Here is a 22101-nt window from a genome sequence, read left to right as displayed (position 1 = left end):
CTAATATAGTAACTGTAACATATAGTAGAATTGGTTTCTAAAGATATTGTCAAATATCTTTCCTCCAATGGAGGATTTACTGCAATGCTGAAAATGATTCTATTAATATATTCTAAGACTAGAGAGGTACTTTTTTAAACTTTTAATTCTAGTTACTTATTCTTTACACTTTTTTTAGGGAAATTGTGTGCAAATTAAATGTTGGAAAATTCTCTGAAGGAAATTGTACTTTCAGCTAAAATTAGAATTTCATGGCGTAGAGGGTGAAAACAGTTCTCAATGTTTTAATTTTATTTTAACATAATTGTATGCCAATTTTGCTACCTGTAATTTAGTCATAGAGACTATTTCTTTCTGTGTTCGACTATATTTTATCTTTTAGGGTAATATATACAGCATTCATAAAACTACTACACTGAGAGTGCAATTAAATGTGTCTTTTAAATTGTAAAATATTCATTTAAATCATTTCCTTGCTTGACAAGCACCTGTTCAAGAAAACAGCAGATCCAAACTAAAATAGAACATGTGGAAAAAAGAAATATTCATTTACATGTGAAATCCTAATACTCTTATTTCAGTTTTCTTAATAGTAATATTACGTCTCTTTTCATTTTTCTTATATCAAAACTAAGTTTCTCTATTGAAAATAATATGCCTTTCAGAGACTGGTATTTATTTCTAATAAAGCATTTCGTGTCTTGAAGATATAATTCAGTGACATTCAACCAAACACTTTCATTCTCCTGGATTCTCATTTATAAGAATAAAGTACAAATTTACTGCACTCTTGACCTGTTGCCCTTGCTTTGGAACATGCCAAAAACAAAACTAGCCCATAATAAGTTCATCTGATATTTTAGAAAACAAACTCCATGCTTCTTAGTGGCATGGTACATGGCTCGAAGTACATGTAACTTCTATAAAATTCTGCTCTAAGGAAGGGTTTTCATGGTATTTCTTCAAACAATTCATTCTTAGATAGAAGGATATTTCTAGCCAGATGATCTCTGTTGGTGAACATCATACTGTCACCAACAAGTAAAATGAAACTCAACATCTTCGGGATTTGTCAAATACAGGAAAACCTGGACTTGAGGTGGAGAGAGTTGCTTTATGCTCATAATCTTATGTTCTGATTAATCAACATTCACCAATTAGTTAAAGAAGAAGAAGAGAGAAACTTTGAAGATGCAGATGACAATAGTTAAATTTAGCATAAAACATACAAGATAACCAGGTTGGGTCGCTTTGACCTTGACAGGTTTATATCTAGATGTCCAAGAAAATCACTTTATATTCTAAGAGTATTTTTCTAAGTAATTTCTTTGTTTTCAGTTAGTTATTTTCTTAAAAACCCTTCATCTTCCTCTTCTTTAATGAGACATCATAAAATAATGTATAGGATTCATTTCACTTTCTTTAACGTAGCCTTTGAAAAGTACATAGTAAAAGAAAAAGATGATGAAGATCAAAAGATGCTATTTGTTCTGCTTAGCATCAGTCTTCATTTAATTTAGAACCACAAATGATGAATATAAATAAGTAAAAGATGACTTTTTAGTGATAATTTTTAAGAGGACAATCTTTGGAAAGTAACATGGTGAGGATACTAGAAACCGTCAGATAAAACTATTCTAAAAAATGTTTGAGTCTAAAAAGATGAATGATGGAGAAAAGTGTTCTGCAAATTGGTTCTATCAAAAATAAAAAATGGATGCAAACCTATTTATTTAGAGCATCTTGAAATTGCATCATTATTGGAGTGAAAACATTACATACCTTAATTTCCTTTAGCTCCTTTAGTAAAAGTGAACATACAGATAAATGCAAACTCCAAGTTTTGGAGATATAAAACATGATTATAATGTGTTGTTATTTAAAAACAAATTAAAATGACTTGAAATTCAAAACCTATTGTTTTCCATTACATAAATTTCTATAATTTATTAGCAAGACTCTCTACTGGAAAAAATTAATTCAATTGATCATTAAATTTATTACAAGCAGTTTGATAAAAACTTTGAAAAGTAGTAACCCCAGCCCAATTCTTCCTAATATTTCTATAACGTAGATTATGCAAATCTCCGATTTATAATAGTTTGATTATTGATAAAGAAATATTTATTTTTACATACTAAATATTAATATTTCAGTAAGCTTTCAAATAGCAATATTAACAGTTTACACAATAGTATTTCTGTTTTAATTCTTTACTTCATTTATCAATTTCCTAATTTCATCTGTTAATAGTACAAATACATAATATTTGTACATAATACATAACTTATAAAAAACAAATTATTTATTGGTATCAGTTATCGCCAGAAACTATCTCTACAGCTGTACATATATTTTCCATGATAAAAATAGTGATGGCTTCTTTATTAATGTTATTTTACTTAGAGATCATCAAAAGTTTGCAAAATAATATATTTATCTGAAGTTTCAATATTTTTCCTAAGCATTCTTCACAGAATGTCCTGTTATTAACTGTATCATACCAATTATGATGACAGTATAAAATCAGTTTTTTTTAAATTACTGGCTCCTTACTAGGTATTGAAGATTATGTGATCAGGGACTATGGTTTTTTTGTAATACTCACATCAGTGCAAGACACGAATATACATCATGCCAGCATCAGTGCATGACACATAGCAAGTGCTCAAAATAAGTATTTTTCAAAAATGAATGAATCATTAAATGGATGAATTTACATTAATTAATGATTAATTGAAGGAATGAGTTTGAATAAACAGTCTTATACTGAGATTGCATCCAGTAAGTAAATCTTTGCCTGTTTTCCCATTTTAAAATCATAGAACTATTGTAATTTTCTTAACATCTATTACTCAATATAACAAGAAAGACAAAAAAATTAAGAAAAAATCTACCCAAAAAGAAATTTTACTCTTTTGACATATGATGTATGGATGGCAACAAGATCATACACATGAATAAGTTAATAAGATCAGTAAGTCAAAAGGAATTAGAGAAAGTGAAGCCAGATTAGGAAGTATGTTAATAAGACATTCAAGAAGGATTGAGCATGGACTGAAATTTCAATAATTTATTTGGTATGGAAGAGGGGAAGACCTTTATGATTTGAAGACATTTTATAAAACAGTAAAAATGGAGAAGAGATAAATCTGAGAAATCATCTAAAAGATCTTTTGATGAGACTGACTATGAGTAGCAAGTGAAGCAGAAAGAGTGGAAAGGCAATTGAGTCAAGAGATTATGATTTGGAAGAAAGAGAATAAAATGGCCATTGACAGATTAGCAGAAATGAGAAAATGGGGAATGATTTCATGAGAAGAAACACTTAGACACATTTCATTGTTGTGCAGAAATAGCTTCTTAGCAATATACCAAACACAATTAGAAATCATTGCCTTGATCAGAGTCAGAAATTTAAGTGTGGTAGCCATTCTTTAAGGGTGATAATTAAAGCAAGAAAAGGTGAATTTTTGTAAGAGAGAGAAGAAGAAATGATTATGGCCTGGGTCTCAGAAATCTTCCATTGTAATGGAGGGAAAAAAGGAAGACAAAGAAAAAGTCCAGGAAGTGTTAGTAGGCAGAAGGGAAGAGAGAAAAACAGCAACATGACTGTTAGGCTGTACCATGATGGAGGAGAAGATATGAGAAAGAAAGAGAAGAGTTACAGTTAAAATAATAAAATATTGCGTTTAGATCAGTCTCCATCAATCAAACCCAAGGACACCCCCATCCCAATCCCTCTCTGATCTAGGTGTTGCTATTCAGTGTATTGCTCTTGTTTGGGAATGGTCACCAATTTTCCTCTTGTGTGCAATTTTTCCTCTTGCACAGTGGCGCTTGGCTCACCTTCTGCTTCACACCCAATGCACTGACATCTGAGAGCAGATGCTGATGCTGCCCTGTGTCTCAGACAATAGTGCAATCAGTGTGACCATAGGTCGCCATAGTCCTTGTACAATGTTCTTCGCCACTTTGTAGTATGAGCTAGCTAAAAATCACCATGCTGAACTGGGAGACAATTCTCCTGATCTGCATTGTTCTCTACAACTTGATCTCTTATCAGTGTTGTTCTGCCTCCCAAGCTTTTTCTTTTTTGCCATTTAATTGATTAGCTCAATAGTACGGTATTGGAGACAATGCAGCTCTTTAACTTGACTCTATTGCAGTTGTTTCTAGGAATCTATCTTTCGTATAGATGTGAAGGAGGAAACCTCTTGAAGAGCATTGAGCACATTAAATTCAACATTACTTCTATATCTAGACCTCGCCCGTGTATCTTATCTGGTGATTTCTTTCCCAGCCTTGGAGCTAACTACAAGTGTTACTTGCTGTCCAATGGGTTCATGCATTAACAGGTACTCATTATCTTTCTGGTAGGATAAACAAGGACCTTACCTGCGGGTTTTTCAGAGAAGACATTCATGACACTCTTGCCAGAATAATTAATTCGGTGGATAAAGAAGCCAGATGTGAGGAGTAAGGGTAAAAGTTTGGAAAGGAAATAGAGCTGGTAGTATCAACTGTTGGAATAATAAACTGAAAAGGCCTTAAATAAAGTCCAGTCGCTATTGTTTAGTTTAGATGTTTATAGCTGCAAATAAAAAAATTATTGTTATTCTAGCAAAAAATATAGGATATTATGATCATGCAGGAATGTTTCATGTATCCAAAAGTGAGGAATGCAGACGAGTCATAGGAAAATACTAATACCAGGGAAAGGAAAATCATCTAAATACTTTCTCCAGTTCTCTCACCTTCTCTCTCTATTGAGAATTTTTTTTAATGATTGGCACCTGAGCTAACAACTGTGGCCAATCTTTTTTTTTTTTTCTGCTTTATCTCCCCAAATCCCCCCTGGTACATAGTTGTACATCTTAGTTGCAGGTCCCTCTAGTTGTGGCATGTGGGACGCCACCTCAACGTGGCCTGAGGAGTGGTGCCATGTCCTGTCCCAGGATCCGAACCAGGGAAACCCTGGGCTGCTGCAGCAGAGCGTGTGAACTTAACCACTTGGCCATGGGGCCAGCCCCTCTATTGAGAATTTTTAAAGGCGACTAAGAATTAGTTTCTTGTGACAAATTCTCACATTTAATGCGAATTTGTTATGAGTCAGGCAGTGTTCTGAACAGCATCATATATGAACTCATTTAATAAGGTAGGAAATTGGGTCATTAGTTGAGAATCTGGTGACAGATGAAAACAAGAATATAAGAAATGCTGAAATCGATATAGTGGTGACTGACTCAGGTTATATTTAGAAATCAATAAAAAGGTTGGCTAGCAAAGATGAAAGTCAACCAAAAGCAAAGTTGATTTGTTGATTATTAATGGTTAGGGTGAACAATATTACCTAACCTGTAAGTCTCAAGGGATGAAAGTCACATGTGAAAACCAGTGAAATATAAACTGCAATGTAATTTTAGATAAAATGTAATGGATTAATTAAACGTAATAGAGTGAAAAACGCATCATATCAATAGGAAGTGAATAATACTTTGGAGATGCAAGGTCTTGGTAGAAGGAAGGAAGGAAACAGGACGGTCTTAAATAACACCTCTATGGGGATATCTTTCTTAGTGTGCTTTTATATATTATAATGAGTTTTAGGATTTAGACTTTTGAAAACAACTGAACATTATTTATATTCATCAGTAGAAATAACTAGAAATATTAGATAACTTCAGTTCAAAGTTTGGAGAACTTGAACAAGTGCTAGATTCACAGAGGGACATTATTCATCCCAAATGACAGTAAACAGCATTTTATTCTAGCATGGGATTATGCTATGATCAACACTGAAATTAATCAAACTTCCTTGATTAATCAAAATTATATATTATCATCCTGATTGCAATCACCTATCAAAGAATCATTTTCCACGGTAATTTGCAGAAAACATAATCAGTACCAAAGCTGGAAGTCTGTGCACCTAAAAAAGAGTTATTTGATAATTTCCTGTTACCCTCAACACCTACCCCTCCAAGAGAAAAACAAGCAGGAGGATGGACAGGAATAGTCTAGTTCGGGGTTTCTCATTGTGCTTCCCCTCACAATGGAACCCATGTAAACATCCCATCAAACCAAATAGAGGGTAATTGCTCTGAACAAGATAGGCTTATTCAATTCATCATCTGATGATATCACCACTTTAAACTGTTAAATTTGCAAGAACAAAGCTGTTTTTATCATAATTTTTGAGTGCCTCTAATTTGATACTGTTCATCTCTCTTTAAAAATAGGTTGAAAAAATAATCTTATATATTTGAAATGATTGAAATTAAGATGTTCCTTTCAGCCTAAAGATTTCCTTAAAATGTGGTCCAAGACAACAAAAAGCTTCCTGACCTTGATCACTAGAGTCTGTTTGTCTAAGGATATCATATAGCTTCATTTTGCTTAATTCACTTCATCTGTTCACTTGAATTAAATTATTTATTCTAAGAATTCATCGTATTTGAAGGAAAGCACTATGATGCGGTGCAAAGTGCTCTTGACCAGCTAGAAAGAAACTCAAGCCTTGCCATCAACTAGCTCTATGGCCTTTTTCAAGTAATGTTATTCTTTTGGCCCTAGGCTTGGTTATAGACAAAAATGAAATGCTATGCTCTATAATCTCTAAAGAACCTTTTAGCTCACAACATGAAAATGCAAAATAGTGATTTGTCTTAATACCAAAACTGTTTAAAAATCAAATATATGAATTTCTTTAAGATCCTTCCACCTATACATCACCTCTGTTAACATTTTGGTGTGTTTCTTCTTTTTTTAAAGATTGGCAACCGAACTAACATCTGTTGCCAATTTTATTTTTTTTCTTCTTCTTCTTCTCCCCAAAGCCCCCCAGTACATAGATGTATATTCTAGTTGTGAGTGTCTCTGATTGTGCTATGGGGGAGCCACCTCAGCATGGCTTGATGAGCGGTCCCGTGTCTGTACCCAGGGTCTGAACCTGAAAAAACTGAGCCTCCAAGTGGAGCACATGAACTTAACCACTCAGCCGCAGGGCTGAACCGCTTTGTTTCTTTTGAGACTAGCAATCTAGCATGGGCTGTTATCTCCCCACATTGAACGCACCCCTGCAGAAGTTAGAGAAGTGAAACAGAATTACAGATTTCAGGACTTCACAGACGGAAGTCTACCTGGAATCGGATGTGTGTGTTGAGCGGTGAGGGAAGGTGGAGGGTGCCTGTCACTTGGAGCAGAGGGAGGCTGGAGGCAAAAGAGATGAACTCAAAGAAAATTATTAGGTTCTGCTCTTGTCTCTTGTCTCGGTTTCTTTTGGACAATCACTGCATGCTTCTTAGGGAATTTGCCAGCCAACAGCCCAGTTGCTTTGCCGGCAATGGTAGAATGTTATCAGGGCAACATTGTACTAGGGGAAGAGTTGATGGAGACGGTTGTGAGCTGACTGGTCTTCCCGAGACAGACATTTCTCCACCCTCTCACCTTCCAAGACCTAGGGATTGGTAGAGTTTAACCTGGGGAGATTACCTCCTCCAAATGGTGCTTCTCCTTATGAGTGTGTGTGCGTGCATGTGTGTGTGTGTAAAGTAAGCATGTGGAAAGATTTAACTGGTTTTGGTGTTTTTCTGTCTACATGGAAAGCGAGCTATATATTAAACTTAATTACATGCTTTACAAAAACCATAAAGAATAAAATACTTTCTTATTTCTGGGGTGCTGACTTATGCAGAGACCAAAGCTAAAGCTACTACTAAGGAAGGAAGGTTAATTCGTTTATTTTATATTTATTAGATATCTGATATAGACTAGTCACTAAGTTAGATATATGCAATAGGAAAGAAAATAAGGAGTTTCCAACCTAGAGGAATTCACAGTAGTCACGTGGTAAAATTGCAATACAATGCATTCTGCTATAGTGGAGATAAGCAAAATTACTTTATGGAGTCCATAAAATAGAGCAATTAACTCTGTGTGAGGAAGTCAGGAAAGATTCACTGAAAAGAGGGCATATTTATGATTTGAAAGCCTGATTGTGGAAAAATTGTTTTAAGCAAAGAGAGTAATATTATCAAAGTCACGAGAACAGAAAAAGGAATGGTGTAGAAGCCACCTAAGGCACTGACACCAAGTTACTTACAGCCAATACATGAGAGCCGCAGGAGGCAAATAGCTGGAAATGAGGCCGCAGAACTCTAGAAAAACAGATAGGATTGCTTTTAAAGGCCCTCAGATGCAAGACTGAGGAGTGTGACCTTGATCTTATTAAAAAATGTGTACATCTAAATATTTAGGTGAGATTTCTAAATATGATTATATTTGTTTTTTAGAAAAATTATCATGGATGAGGAGACTAAAATTGGGAGGATGTTGGAGAATTAGAAAATAAGGAATTATAATGATATATGCAAGAGACGATGAGGGATTGGACAGTGAGTGATAGTGATGGGTGAAGTTAGGGTGGGTATAAATGCACACCTGATTAGATGTCAGAGCTGAGGAAAAGCACTGTGTTGAACACAGGTCTCCATTATCTAACACAATACTTAGCACAGAACAGACTCTGAATATATATTGTAGGAAGAATGAATTGGGATTTCTAAATGCGAGATAGAAATTTTCTATCAACAATTCCCCATTCTCTCATCTCCCCATCCTTTACCACCCTAAATACACAAGATTTCTCTATACTTTTCTTTAGCTTTCGTTTCTTATTAACATGCTATTCATTTTCTCTCTCCTGTTCTCCCCACCCCAACTTTTGCTCCTGACTGTATGTAGTATATATGGATCCCAATCACAGGCAAGTCTCTGTAAAAAGAGACTTCAGAAACATTCCTTAGGAATGATAGACTGCTTAACCAAGACTTTCCACATGGAGAGGATGAGGGTAGGGATCTGAATCAATTTCCTCTGTCTCACTGGGGAAAGATATTCGCTGATTTCATGCATGAAACTCCCCACCATATATTTTATACTTGTTGGAAATGTATCTTGACAGTTGGTCTATTAATCATGAAATATGCAATAGGTTTTTATAGCTATGGATAATGTCAAAATTGAATGTAGTGAAGCCATTTTAAAATGGAGTCAGAGCTACCTTTCCAGAAAGACTGTCTTGAACTTTGGACTGGGCCAAACCTTTGGACTGAGCCAAAATAGAGTTGTTTTCCAAGCAATTTTTTGAGAAGTCAGTGGGAGAACATACATCTTGATGACAAAGACTGATGATTGTGGACTTTCTGAAGATAGAACAAATTGTCAATCAATGTTTAGCCAAGACTGGCTCTCTGCCTCCAACTCCAATTAAAATTCTTGTAATACAGCCTCCCTTCTTTGTCTTTAAAAGCGCCTTATTTTTACTTCCTAGTGGAACACTATTTGGGTTTCTACCTGAATCTGTGCTCCCCATATTGCAATTCTTTGATCCTAAATAATCACTTTACCTCTTAAACTGGTTTCTGTGTTTATAGATTCACAATAGCCAGTATGTTGATAATGTTGGTTTCAAAGCAATTAATTAAATTGATATAGTTAGGAGAGAAAAAAATGACATTGAAGTAATGCATCTAGTAGGCAAGGGAAATGATTAGAGTTAAGAGCAAAATTTTAAAAATGTGACACAATCAATGACTGTCAAAAATATCACAAATCATGAGACAGTGAAACTAAAGCAAAAATTCTCATATAGAATTTCAAAAACACCATTTATATTTTATTAACTTCAATCAAATTATTTATGCTTTTTGGTTACTTTTTGAACACATTTAATACTTATTTCAAGATACATTCAAAAATGATATGTTAAAGCAGAAAATAAGCCACAGGAGTTTTATGAATTTCTTTGTAATGAAATATTTCTAACTTCTATTATGCAACTTTCACGACTTCCCAATTAACCTTTAAACAAAACAGTAATTCTATCCTATTGTTATTTAATCAGGTAGAAATGCTAGATTTTATTCTTCTACTTATTTTCTGATAAATTCCTCAATATCCTCAAAAGAATATTTCCTTGATTATGCAAATAATCTTGAAACATCCCTGAACTTATTCAAGTGACCATTTTCCAAGTTGTGAAATAAAGACATCAAAACAATAACAGCAGCCTAAAAAGTGAAACAGAAAATGTAATTTGGTTTGTCATAGTTCTCTGATTGACCGAATATCGTTAGATTGACTGAATAGATTTAGAATGTCTTTAGAAGAAATGCTCTCTGACTGAAAACAGGACACCCTGACAAGAAATAGGAGAACATGAAAAATCACAAAGTTATTCTACTTATTTTTGAATAGTGGAATTGTGATTCACCAAATGTCTGACACGCGTCCTGAATTTAGAACAAGGAGAAGGAGTAACATGTTATAACACATGTTCTATGTTCTCTTAGAGATTATTATAGGAAAAATCAAAACAAAACAAAATGTGGTATGTAGAGGCCTACTTTTTCAATTTATATTGAGACTCTAATTTCCCCATCTGTGAAGCAGAAATAACTCTTACTTACCCGTCATATGTATGAAATAAGAAAAATCAATGTGAGCATTCTTCCAAACTGTAATGAGGCCTGCAAATGATATTTATTATAAATTTTACATTAATTCCTACAGAGTCTAGGAAGACTTTAAGTGATCTTTCAAGGAAAATTTCTAAATTTTCCATTCTGTGGTCTCCTTTTTAAAGTTTCCATACACAATGAGCTCCAACAGCTCTAACGACCTCCCTCAAAGTGCTTGCTGCCCAAGTAAATTTCTTTTCCAACTCCCTCAGCTCCAACACAGGTGTTCCATTACTTTCCCTGATTCTCCCTACTGACTTTTACAGTAATTGGAGAATGTTTCTTTGGTGCTGATAAGAAATTTTATTTATTTATTTTCCTAATTTTCAAGAGCATATTTTGAAACCTTGCATAATAACCCCTATACTCAACATATTTCTAGAGATGGATGAGAGGTTGCTTATATATTTCAAACTTATTTCCAGGGTCATCTCAAAATGTGTTTCATGTTGTCACTAAGAGGAATCCTTTCTGCCTCCCTCTCTCCACTCTTTTCTCCTCTGAGAAAAACTACATTGTTAAGAAACTGCAAATACTTCAATATTTCCCTGCTCCCAGGAAAAGCGTACACTTTCCCCTAGGAATTAGCAAATGAATACACTATTTTCCCATTCTTTTACTTTTCTCCAGCCGGGAAGAAAATCAAAACCAGCCTCTTGGGTTGTGTTATAGTTTTCTAGCTTCCCACTCAAAATCCCCAATAATAATAAGTAACTTCTGCTGGACTCACAGGTGAACTAAGACTATAGTTACTGGACTTTCTGTCCTTTAAGCAATGATTTCTATAATTGCAGAGATATCTGAAGTGTGCGCTACCTTGAGAAGACAAGCCTATGGTGAATTGAAATCAAATAAATATTCAAGCAGTGAATGGAATAGAAGTTACCAAACCCTGAATTCTCATTTCTCTAGAGCAGTGCTGCTCACACTATGCAGTGAAGGGCCATTTTCAAAAATATCCTATCTTTAATGGACCGAAAAATGGTCCTCTAACACATGAGTACCACATATGCCTCACCAGGTGAGCTTGACAACAACTGAATTATTCTATGCTCTGTTCTACAATAAGAACTCTCTGACTGGAAGTTACAGCAGTGACCAATTGTCATAAATTTTCTATATGCATTCTTTCAATTTCTTATTTGTCTTGCATGGACCAGCAACACACAGTTCACAAAGAGGTGCCCTGCTAAGGACCGTGCTTTGAGTAGCAGTGTGAAAGAGGAGCTGTTGGAAATAGTCCTTGAGAGCATGAAAAGCAGTCTCATTTCCACTGGAATAAGAGTTAATACATCAACAGCTGGCCAATAAAGAAGGTCCTTCGGTGTTGTGATACATATAAAGAGCCAAATGCTGCTGCCATTTTCCACATTTCTGTCTTTGTTTCATACAAATAGAGTTAAGTTTTCCAGATGATTGAAACCCAGATAAACTGCCATAATGGCCTAATTTGAAACAGTGAGATTAAGCTCAGCAAAAAGTTTGTGGCAAAGAGCCCTGAAGCAAAAGTCAAGAGAAGGTTATGGATTCTCCTGTGTTACTCGGTAAGGATGTAGTATTTTACCATCACTTAACTTCCCTGGACTACACTTCCTCATTTGTAAAATAAACTGATAAATGAGATTATCTGTTTAACAAGTCCTTTTTATGTTGAAAATTATAGGTTCATTGCCCCTTTAAAATGTGTACTCTCCCAAGCGTCAGTTATGATAAGAAAGATCTCATATCAAAATACGTCAATCACAATTTCCACATTCTTCACTGGACATTTCCCGGAATAACACACCATTGATGGAAGCATTACTGATGGCGATAATATGAAATAGGAAATACTGTCCATTATTGTAACCATAAGAATTTACCAAAACGCTAGTTTGTTGATTAGGATTGTGAATCACATTTGAGTCACTTAAATACAAATAGATGGGATACAGCACTCTTCAAAAGTTAGAATTTTGCTTTTAATATGTTTAAATTTAGATCTGATCTCATGTGTCTCTAGATAATCACAGCACAATACATGAGGCTGTGGAAACGAGTGAACTTCTTGTCCTGTAATGGCTTGAATGAGAAGGGCTCAGTTCTCCAACTTGCCTTTATAAAGAAAGACTAAATGAGACAGGGGGGAAAATCCAGTTAAAAATAACTCTGAGAAAATTTTGAAGGATGAAGGTACTAATATAAATTTCTGTCAAAACTGGGAGAGAAAATAAAGACTTCCACGAACATTAAAGCCATTAGGGACTCCAAGGCATTTTATGTTGAGCCAAGAGCAAGTGAAGGAGAAAATAGTTTGGAAGAGCTGTTGGAAGTTGTCCAAAGAGAATTTTGTGACTGTCCACCGAAAATGGTGGACTTAAAAAACAGAGATGGAAAAACTCAATGGGACAGTGGAAAGTTTACTTCCCACTCATTTTATTGGCATAAAACAATATGTCCAACAGAGTCATAATGATTTAAAGAATACGCTTTAAGCTGAGTTTCAAACCCAGGATATTAGGTCCATGCAGTTCTAGAAATAGATGATTCTAAATGGGCTAATGGGATGAGATATAAAATGCCTTATACGTTTTCTGAACACCATGATCATCTGCAATCTCCACCACTCCTGTTGTGTATTTTTCCACTGGTTTGCTCAACAGTTTAAGCTGGTAGACAATTCCAGTAGCGTAGCCTATTAATGAGTGAATGAGATTTTTTTACTTCCAACAATTTGGACCAACAGTCTCTCTCAGAAAGTCTATGGAAATAATGGCTTGGTTTGCTCAGTGAAAAACCATTACCATATATTATGGGCTATGTGAATCATGTAGTTAATCCTTAGAATCTCTCACGTTAAGAATATTGCCAAAGAGTTCCCTGAATAAGCCATTTATATGTCATAATTGAATTTCCAACAAAACACCATATTGTATGATATCACAAAAAAATACATACATATTAAAATGACACATATAAACACCCATTCTTACTAATTTAGATACATGCTTTATATGAGTTCTTCTTTAATCAATTGTAACCTACATGATATAAAAAGCCTTATGAATCGTTCATTGATTTAAGCACTAAAGAATTTGTTATATCTATTCCCTTTTTCAATATTTGATATGCTAACTTTCTATTTTTCTCTTACTCTTTTTTTTAATCAAATTCATTGTACTCGAATCTACTACAAAAATCATTCTTGAAGTATATTTTCATATTGGCATTTACCTATTCAAGACACAAAGCATATTAAAACAAAGTTATATTAAATACAAGTTCAAATTTAATTCAATATATAAATACACATAAACATGTTCCACATGCTTAGACTTACTCATCTGTGCTCTCTTGTTATTCTGCAAGTGAAGTACCCCACACACTAAGATTTCAGTTTTGTCACCCATGGCAATGCACATCAATCAAACCTACCAATTTGCTTTTTCTCTAGAAGTTAAACCACGGTTAACTCCATCTTACTCAGAATTTATTAGCTTTTGTATTGTGTTTTGTACAGAAATGAGAACAAAATAAGTTAAATGATAAATCCTTCTTAGGAATTATTACATATATTTAAAATGATTGAGCTTAAAAAACAAATTAATAAAAATCTGGTATCTAGAGAGTGAACACGAGGCAAGCAGCTTTTCTTACCTAACGGTTTGCTAACAAGTAGGAGGTAGTCAGATTGTTATTTTTTGAGGGTTTTCTATATAACAAGCTCTATTTGGGCCTTTAGCATTATTTTCTCCTTTAATCCTCAAAAAAACATCCTATAAGATAGACATTAATATTCATTGTTTAAAATAAATGACAAAGCTAGAATTTAAACCATTATCTGCCTCATTGTAAAAACAAATCTGCTCTTACCAAAATACCATAGCAACTCTTCAAAATTCTATCTTGGACATATTCCAAATTATCCTACTCACAGTGTACCATGTTAACATGCTTACGGTTGTGGTTTGGAAAATCATCTTAAATGTACTAAACACATATTTGAGAGCAGAAATCATTACTTTTATATATCTCCATATGTTCTAGTGGAAATTCATTGCTTACACTTTGTGCAAAAATCATTGTAATAGTCAGGAAACCCTGCTTCAGCTGGTTTGGTTCCCATCACCCCAACATGATCCATATATTTGGCAATTGCCCATCTGCCCATCTGCAAAAAGTCCTGCATGGCTTGCCTACCCATCTCCTTCCTATATTAAAGGAATCTCCTCTCTACCACAAAAGAGATAGTGGAGAGGATTCTCTGCAAAGAGTTAGAGACAGGATAGCTAACTCTCCTACATTCTCTATCCTTTTAGTGAGACCTGAGATATCACGTTCCTTATTTGAACGTTGTGTCTGACACCAATTAGGACGCTGAGAGCAAGCAGTAGATCCTAATCTTTCCTTTTGACTTACCCACCCCTTCCTCATTGGGAGGTCATTGAAGAAACAATTACCTTATGTGCTCATATTGACAAATTTGCAAACGGCCATTCTGAGTGACAGTCCTCCCAGATCTGTAGAAATTCTAAAACTGATTCACACAAATAGATGGGTAGAATTTGTTCAGGATAAAGCCTAGATCTGCATGTATCTCATTAGCGAAATTTGCATCGGTTGGAAACCCTTATGGTGGTCCACAGTGACTAATGCTTCCTGGTATTCATGTACATGTGTAACACCCTTCCCTTGTCTGGACTTCTTTACCCACGTCTCACAAATAGACCAGGGAAGAAGGGATTGGATGCCTCTGCTGGTATTCACCTATGGAAAGATAATGGCTTTTTTTCTTGCACGCTCTTTCAGTCTCTCTTGATTACTTATTCTGGGGAAGCTAGCTATCATGTCACAAGGCAGTCTTGTGTAGGGGTCCGCGTTAGTGAGCTTGGAAGCAGATCTCCTGCAGACTGCCAATAACCTAGTGGGAGAGTTGGAGACAGATCCTTCAGCCCTAGTTGCATCTTGAAGTGACTGTACCTAAGCCAACAGCTTGACTGCAACAACTGCAGCAGGTTTGAGGCACAGACACCCAGAAACTTGCACTCAGATTCTTAACCACAGAAACTGTGAGATAATAAATATTTGCTATTTTAAGCCACTAAACGTGGGAGTAATTTGCTACACAGAAATAGGTAACTGATACAGATTTCGGTTCCAGGAGAGGAGTGCTGTTTTAACAAATACTTACAAATGTGGGAATAACTTTGGAAATAGAAAGTAGAAAGAGACTGGAAGGATTTTGATTAACTTGTCAGACAAAGCTAAAACTGCATTAAGCACATTTCTAGTAGAAATATGAACTTTAAGGATGCTGAAGGTAAAGCCTCACAAGCAAGTGAAGAGGAGGTGATTGTTACATACAGGCAGAAATTTAGCAACATTACTGCCTTCAGTCATGTGTAAAGTAGAGAATATGCCTAATGAAGGGCGTGATCTAGCTAAGGAGACTTCGACGCAAAGTGTTGAAGGTGCCATCTTGTTTCGTCTAGATGCTATAGTGAAATCCAAGAGGAGATAGATAATGGAAAGAAGGGCTGTTAAACACAAAAGGAGCCAAGATTTGATGGTTTTATAAACCCTCAACCTTTCCAGATGGCCAGAAATACCAAAATTAAGGAGTGCTTTTAAGCAAACATAAAATCCTGCCCACTGCCAGGAAAATTTGCTCAAAAGATAAAGCCAAGGGTTTGACTGTACAACCTTTTGTTAAGATTGACCTCAGTAAGATCAAAGGTGGGGCCTCAGTGGATTGTCACACAAAAGCCTCTTTAAAAAGGTTAAAAGTGTGCCTCTAGCATCCACTTATCAAACAATTGAGAATCAGGGAGCTTAAGGACATTGTTCCCAGGCTGAACACGAATCATTGAGGGTGGGAGAGCAGGTTGCAATAGTCAGTCTGTAAATTAACCCTGGATGATCCCTACCCCCTTGTATTTATATGCCTATGTAATTCCCTTCCCTTGAACAAAAGTTGGACCTTTGACTTGCTTCTGATGAGTAAAATATGGGCAATATGAAGGGATGCTACTTCAGAGGTTAGGCTATAAAAAGACTGACTTCCTTTTTGGCCACTCTATCTGACTCTCCGTTAGATCATTGGGTCTATAGGAAACTAGCCGTCATGTTGTGTCAGAGCCCCATGGAAAAATGAAGTTAATGAGTTTGGAGGCAGATATTCTATTTGCCAACAACCACGTGAAGGAGCTTGGAAGCATATTTTTTATCCCCAGTTGAGTCTTGAGATGACTAATGGCCCAGCCAACAAATTGACCATATTTTCAGGAGAGACTTGAGCAAGAGACAGACTGTAAGGTGCACCTGGATTCCAACCCCAGAGAAACTGAAATAATAAAGGTTTGTTTTACGCCAATAAATTTTGAGGTATTTTTTTTTATGGAGAAATAGATAACTGATACAAAGTTTTTACTTTGACTCCCTTTCCTGGTTGCATGCTAAAGCGCAGACACTCAGTCTGGAAAAATGTGCTAGGGTGGATGAGGGAGCGCTCAGAAAATCCTTACTGAGTCGTAAGTAATGTACTTGTAGCCAACCGAACTAGTAGTTGTATTCTAAAAATTCTCTTTTGGATTAAAAATAATGTCATCAACCTTAATTAAGTTTTCCATGATTGGAAATATTCTTTCTTTTATAAATTTTAAGTACAAAACTAAAACTTTTAAAACCTAAAAAGAAAATTTAGTTTTACTTATAAAACTAGAATACTGATTTGTATTTTCTATCATGTATTTTTGTATTTTGTATCATACTGATTTTGTATCATGTTTGCTGATATAGAATTCTCTTTTTTCCGCTCAAATAACGTGTATATGACTTCATTATCTATCTTGTTGGAACAGCTATTTTTATTTTGTTTTTCAGTCTGTCTCCTCTACCAGATAAGTACCTAAAGGTAAGAATTGTGCTCAACACAGGCATCTAGACTCCTGTCTGGATATATTGACCAGCAATTGTTGTGAAATGTTCACTGAATTTGCCTTTGGGAAAAACATTAAGCTCCAGAGGGCTTTTTCTCGCCATAAAGTTAGGAGTTTGTTCCAGACGGTTCAGAGAGCACTGTCTTTTTCTTTTCTTCTTTTTTTTTTACGGAAGATTAGCCCGGAGCTAACATCCGTGCCCATCCTCCTCTACTTTATATGAGAGATTCCTGCCACAGCCTGGCTTAATAAGCAGTGCATTGATCTGTGCCTGGGATCTGAACCCCTGAACCCCAGGCCACTGAAGTGGAGCTCACGTCCCTAACCCCTATGCAATCAGGCTGGCCCTGAGCACTGCCTTTGTCTATGATTTTACAATTAACTAATTATATTCTTCATGTTATACAATGAATTCACAACAAAAATTATGAACCACACTTTAAAAGAAAATATTAAATAGGAAATTTATGATACTGTATTAAAGAGCCAGACTGCATTTTTTGATATTTGACTGCCGACAGTGTTTTGCCTCACCCCTCTTTCTTACCCTCCTTTCTGTCCCACATCTAGGCAAGCTGATAAGAAAGCCTGGATGCTCCCTCCTTTGGCGTTGGCAAGACATTCAAACTGCAAGTCCCTGCTTATGTGAGAAGCCTCATGGAAGCTCCATCTTCTAAGCACAATAAAAGCCCCAAGCCAGGCTCCTCTCCTGCTCTCTCAAGTCCGTTTTGGACCATCTTTGGACGCCTGCCGTCTTCTCCTCAGAAGTCCTCAATTATGTAAGTAATAAACTTTTTCATACCTTTTTAATACGTGTGTCATTAGTCTAGGCATCAAAACCAAATTTCAGGTGCATAAATCAAAAGAGAATCAAATTAGTACTTCAGTTTTCTGAATATGCTTAGGTTTAAAAAAATATAATTTTAGTTTTGTATTTAAAATTTTTGAAAGCAGTAATAAAATTTCAACGACAGAAAAATTTAGTGGAATCCCAATAACTGTAATTGTTATGCCCCAGTATTAGTTAGGACCATGAAGGTTGTCAGTTTGTGTATTTTAGCAAAGTTAATGCTGTGCTCCTACTCATTAAAGCCTCCTTAGACAATATTACTGAAATTACTGACACCCATTCAGGCAGAAATCATTAAATATTTTCCTATTATAGATTTGGTTAATATGTTCTATTCAGTGTCTGTTTCAAAAGGCTCTCAACCAGTTTGCCTTCATCTGCAAAGGGACATAACATATCTCTACCTGCCTCCTCATGGGTTAACTCAACAGTCTAGCATGTCAGCTTTGCAGGCAAGATCTTAACTGCATACAACTTTCTCCAGGAGGATGTGTGTGACATTACATTGATGAGATTCTCCTCGTTAATGACATTCATTTGACATGCACATTCAGGACATAAAAATATTGACAAAGGAGCTCACAAAAAGAGGATAGCCATTGCCCTACACATAACTCAAGACCCTACCACCTCAGGTAAATTCCTGTAAATTATCTGGCAAATCAAGGGCTGCTTTATCCTTGATAATGCCAAGAAACAGCTATTGACTCTCTCAGCATTCACAACTTCCTTTAGACTCTTTCTGGTTTGGGAGGCAACATATTTCTCATTTACAAAATTGAGTGAAGCATATTTGCCCTGTTACTTGCAAATTGGCCCACTTTGAATGAGTTTTCCTCCAACAAAAGTATCTAGAATCTGTCTGAATTACAATATAACAGGCATCCCAAGAGTGGCCCCAGGGACTGCCATCTGTAGGTGATTTAGCAACAATTTCTCATGCTTTCTGGAATCTCTGGACCATCCGTGATGGCTATAAGTTGCCCACTGATTTCTGATGCAAGAAACTGCAGCCCTGTGCTATACACCATTAAAGCCACAATTGTTGATTGCATAACTGGGTTCTCCTGGAAACAGAGGCTCTCATAGGCCCTGAGCCTGTGAAACTCTACACCCAGCTGCCTATTATGCCTTGCATCATGAAAACAGCTCCCAACAGACTCAGCAAGACTATCTAGACTTCCTTGTTAAAGGATGGAGCCAAAGATAGGCTCTCCAGTATGTTCCACTTGCAGGAGGGGGAGGCCTCTCCTGTCCTCAGTCCTTTGGCAGATGCCAGGGTCTTGGAGGAGGTCAGCCCTCTATCAAACCCATCAGTTGCCTTGGGAGACCCTTAGGATCAAGTGAGTCAACAACAATGGGATTCATATACTTTATAGAGGTCATCATCATCACCATACAGGATGGATCCCAGTGGATCACAAATTTTGGGTGGGGGTCTATCCTACTTTTTCAACATGGTTATAACATATACATTTGTGTTTAAATGCTCTATTTTATTCCCCTGGTGTTAAAGAATTGCATATATTTTGATTAATATTTTTTAAAAGTCTGTCACTAGCATATAATATTTCTGTATGATGCTATATATTTTAACATTTATTTTAATCACTTTTGACTTTGTTTGATTTTGTTTTTCCTTAGAAAAAATTGTACATCACTTTGAGTGCCTTTTAAAGTGTTCTTTAAAACAAGAAATACAATGGGACACTGCTACGCATCTCTTAGAATAGCTAAAATTCAGAAAACTGACACAACCAAATGCTGACAAGGGTGTGGAGCAGCAGGAACTCTCATTCATTGCTAGTGGGAGTGCAAAATGGTACAGCCACTTTGGAAGATGATATGGCTCTTTGTTACAAAATTAAACCTACTCTGACAAAAACTATCATATGATCCAGCAATTGCACTCCTTGGGATTTACCCAAAGAAGTTGAAAATTTAGGTCAACACAAAGATCTGCACATGGATATTTATGGTAGCTGTATTCATAGTTGCCCAAATATGGAAGTCACCAAGATGTCCTTTACTAGGTGAATGGATGAATAAACTGTGGTACATCCAGACAGCAAGATTATTATTCAGAGCTAAAAATATGGAGTCACCTTAAATACATATTACTAAGTGAAAGAAAATCATCATAACAGGCATTATTTTTCTCAGTCACATTTCTTTTCTTAGCATGGTACACTGAAAAAGTTTAAAAATTTTAAAAAAGTAAATGTTAAGTTTTGTATATTTGGAATAATTTCAAGCTTACACAAAAGCTACAAGAATAATACCAATAATTATTTGTTCTGAACTATTTGAATGTAACTTGCCAACATGATACCACTTCATTAAGAATATCTCCTAAATAATTACAATGTACCATTGATATAAGGAAATTAAAGTGATAACTATCATATAATTCCCAGGATTATTTCAAGTTTGTCCACTGTCTCAATAATCTGTATTATGCCAAATCTCTATTCCAAAATGTGTCACCTTTAGTTGTCATGCCCTTTTAGTCTCTTTCAATCTGGAACATGTTGATCTTCCTTGATTTTCAGGATTGATGTCATTTTGAGGACTATAGACCAAGACCAATTATTTTGTAGAACATGCCTAAATTGGGTTTATCTAAGGTTTTCTTATAATGAGATTCAAGTTGACAGCATTGTATTCTGCCATGTGGCATATGATTTTGATTTGTCACAAATTCTAATTGTTTTTTTCCTATGTTAAGTTTGATTACTTGAATAAGAAACACTTTATGTTTCTCCTTTGAAAAATTACTCTTTTTACTATTATAATTAATAAGTATTCTGTGGAGAGGTATTTAATGACAGTGCAAATATCCAATATCTTTTTTCTTTTGTTGTGGTAACATTGGTTTATAATGTTATATGAATTTAGGGTGTACATCATTGTATTTTGATTTTAGTGTAGATTACATGATGTTAATCATCCAAAGACTAATTACCACCCATCACCGCAGACATATGCCTTATTACCCCTTTCACCTTCCTCCCTCCACCCTTCACCTGTGGTAACTATGTGTTTGTTTGTATGATCTTGTATGATCTTCTACTTATGAGTGAGATCATACAGTATTTTACTTTCTCCCTCTGACTTATTTCACTTAGAATAATACCCTCAAGATCCACCCACGTTGTCACAAATGGCCGAATTTCATCATTTCTTATGGCTGAGTAGTATTCCATTGTGTATATACACCACATCTTCTTTATCCATTCATCCCTTGATGGGCACCTACATTGCTTCCAAGTCTTGGCTCCCTTGTCAAAAATTAGCTGTCCATAGATGCATGGGTTTATTTCTGGGATCTCAGTCATGTTCCATTGATCTGTGTGTCTGTTTTGTGCCAGTTTCATGCTGTTTCAGTTACTATGGCTTTGAAGTATATTTTGAAATCAGGGAGTGTGATACCTCCAGCTTTGTTCCTTTTTTCACAGATTTCTTTGACTATTCTGTGGAAAGTAAATATTCTTGAAATTTTATCTCAGGTTAATTCCTGAATCTTGTTTCAGAATATTCAGAACTTCATCATTAACAGAAAAAATTTAAATATTTTTTAAACACGAAAAAAATCCTAAAGGAAAGGGAAGCCTTTTAATATTATTTTGAAATTCCTTTTTAAAGCATCTCATAACTCTCTAGCTTATGTGTAGTCCCCAGGCATTGTTAACGCCCATGAATGCCAATTAACACTGAATTGCTTACTACAATGTTTTTCTAGCAGGCAGCCTCAAAATGTCCCATTATCGTGATTAAATATTTATTGAACTTGAAGTGTGTCCTCAACACA

The sequence above is a fragment of the Equus przewalskii genome, chromosome 11 (genome assembly GCF_037783145.1).
Source record: "Equus przewalskii isolate Varuska chromosome 11, EquPr2, whole genome shotgun sequence".
Lineage (NCBI taxonomy): Eukaryota > Metazoa > Chordata > Mammalia > Perissodactyla > Equidae > Equus > Equus przewalskii.
This window is presented reverse-complemented; position numbering follows the sequence as displayed.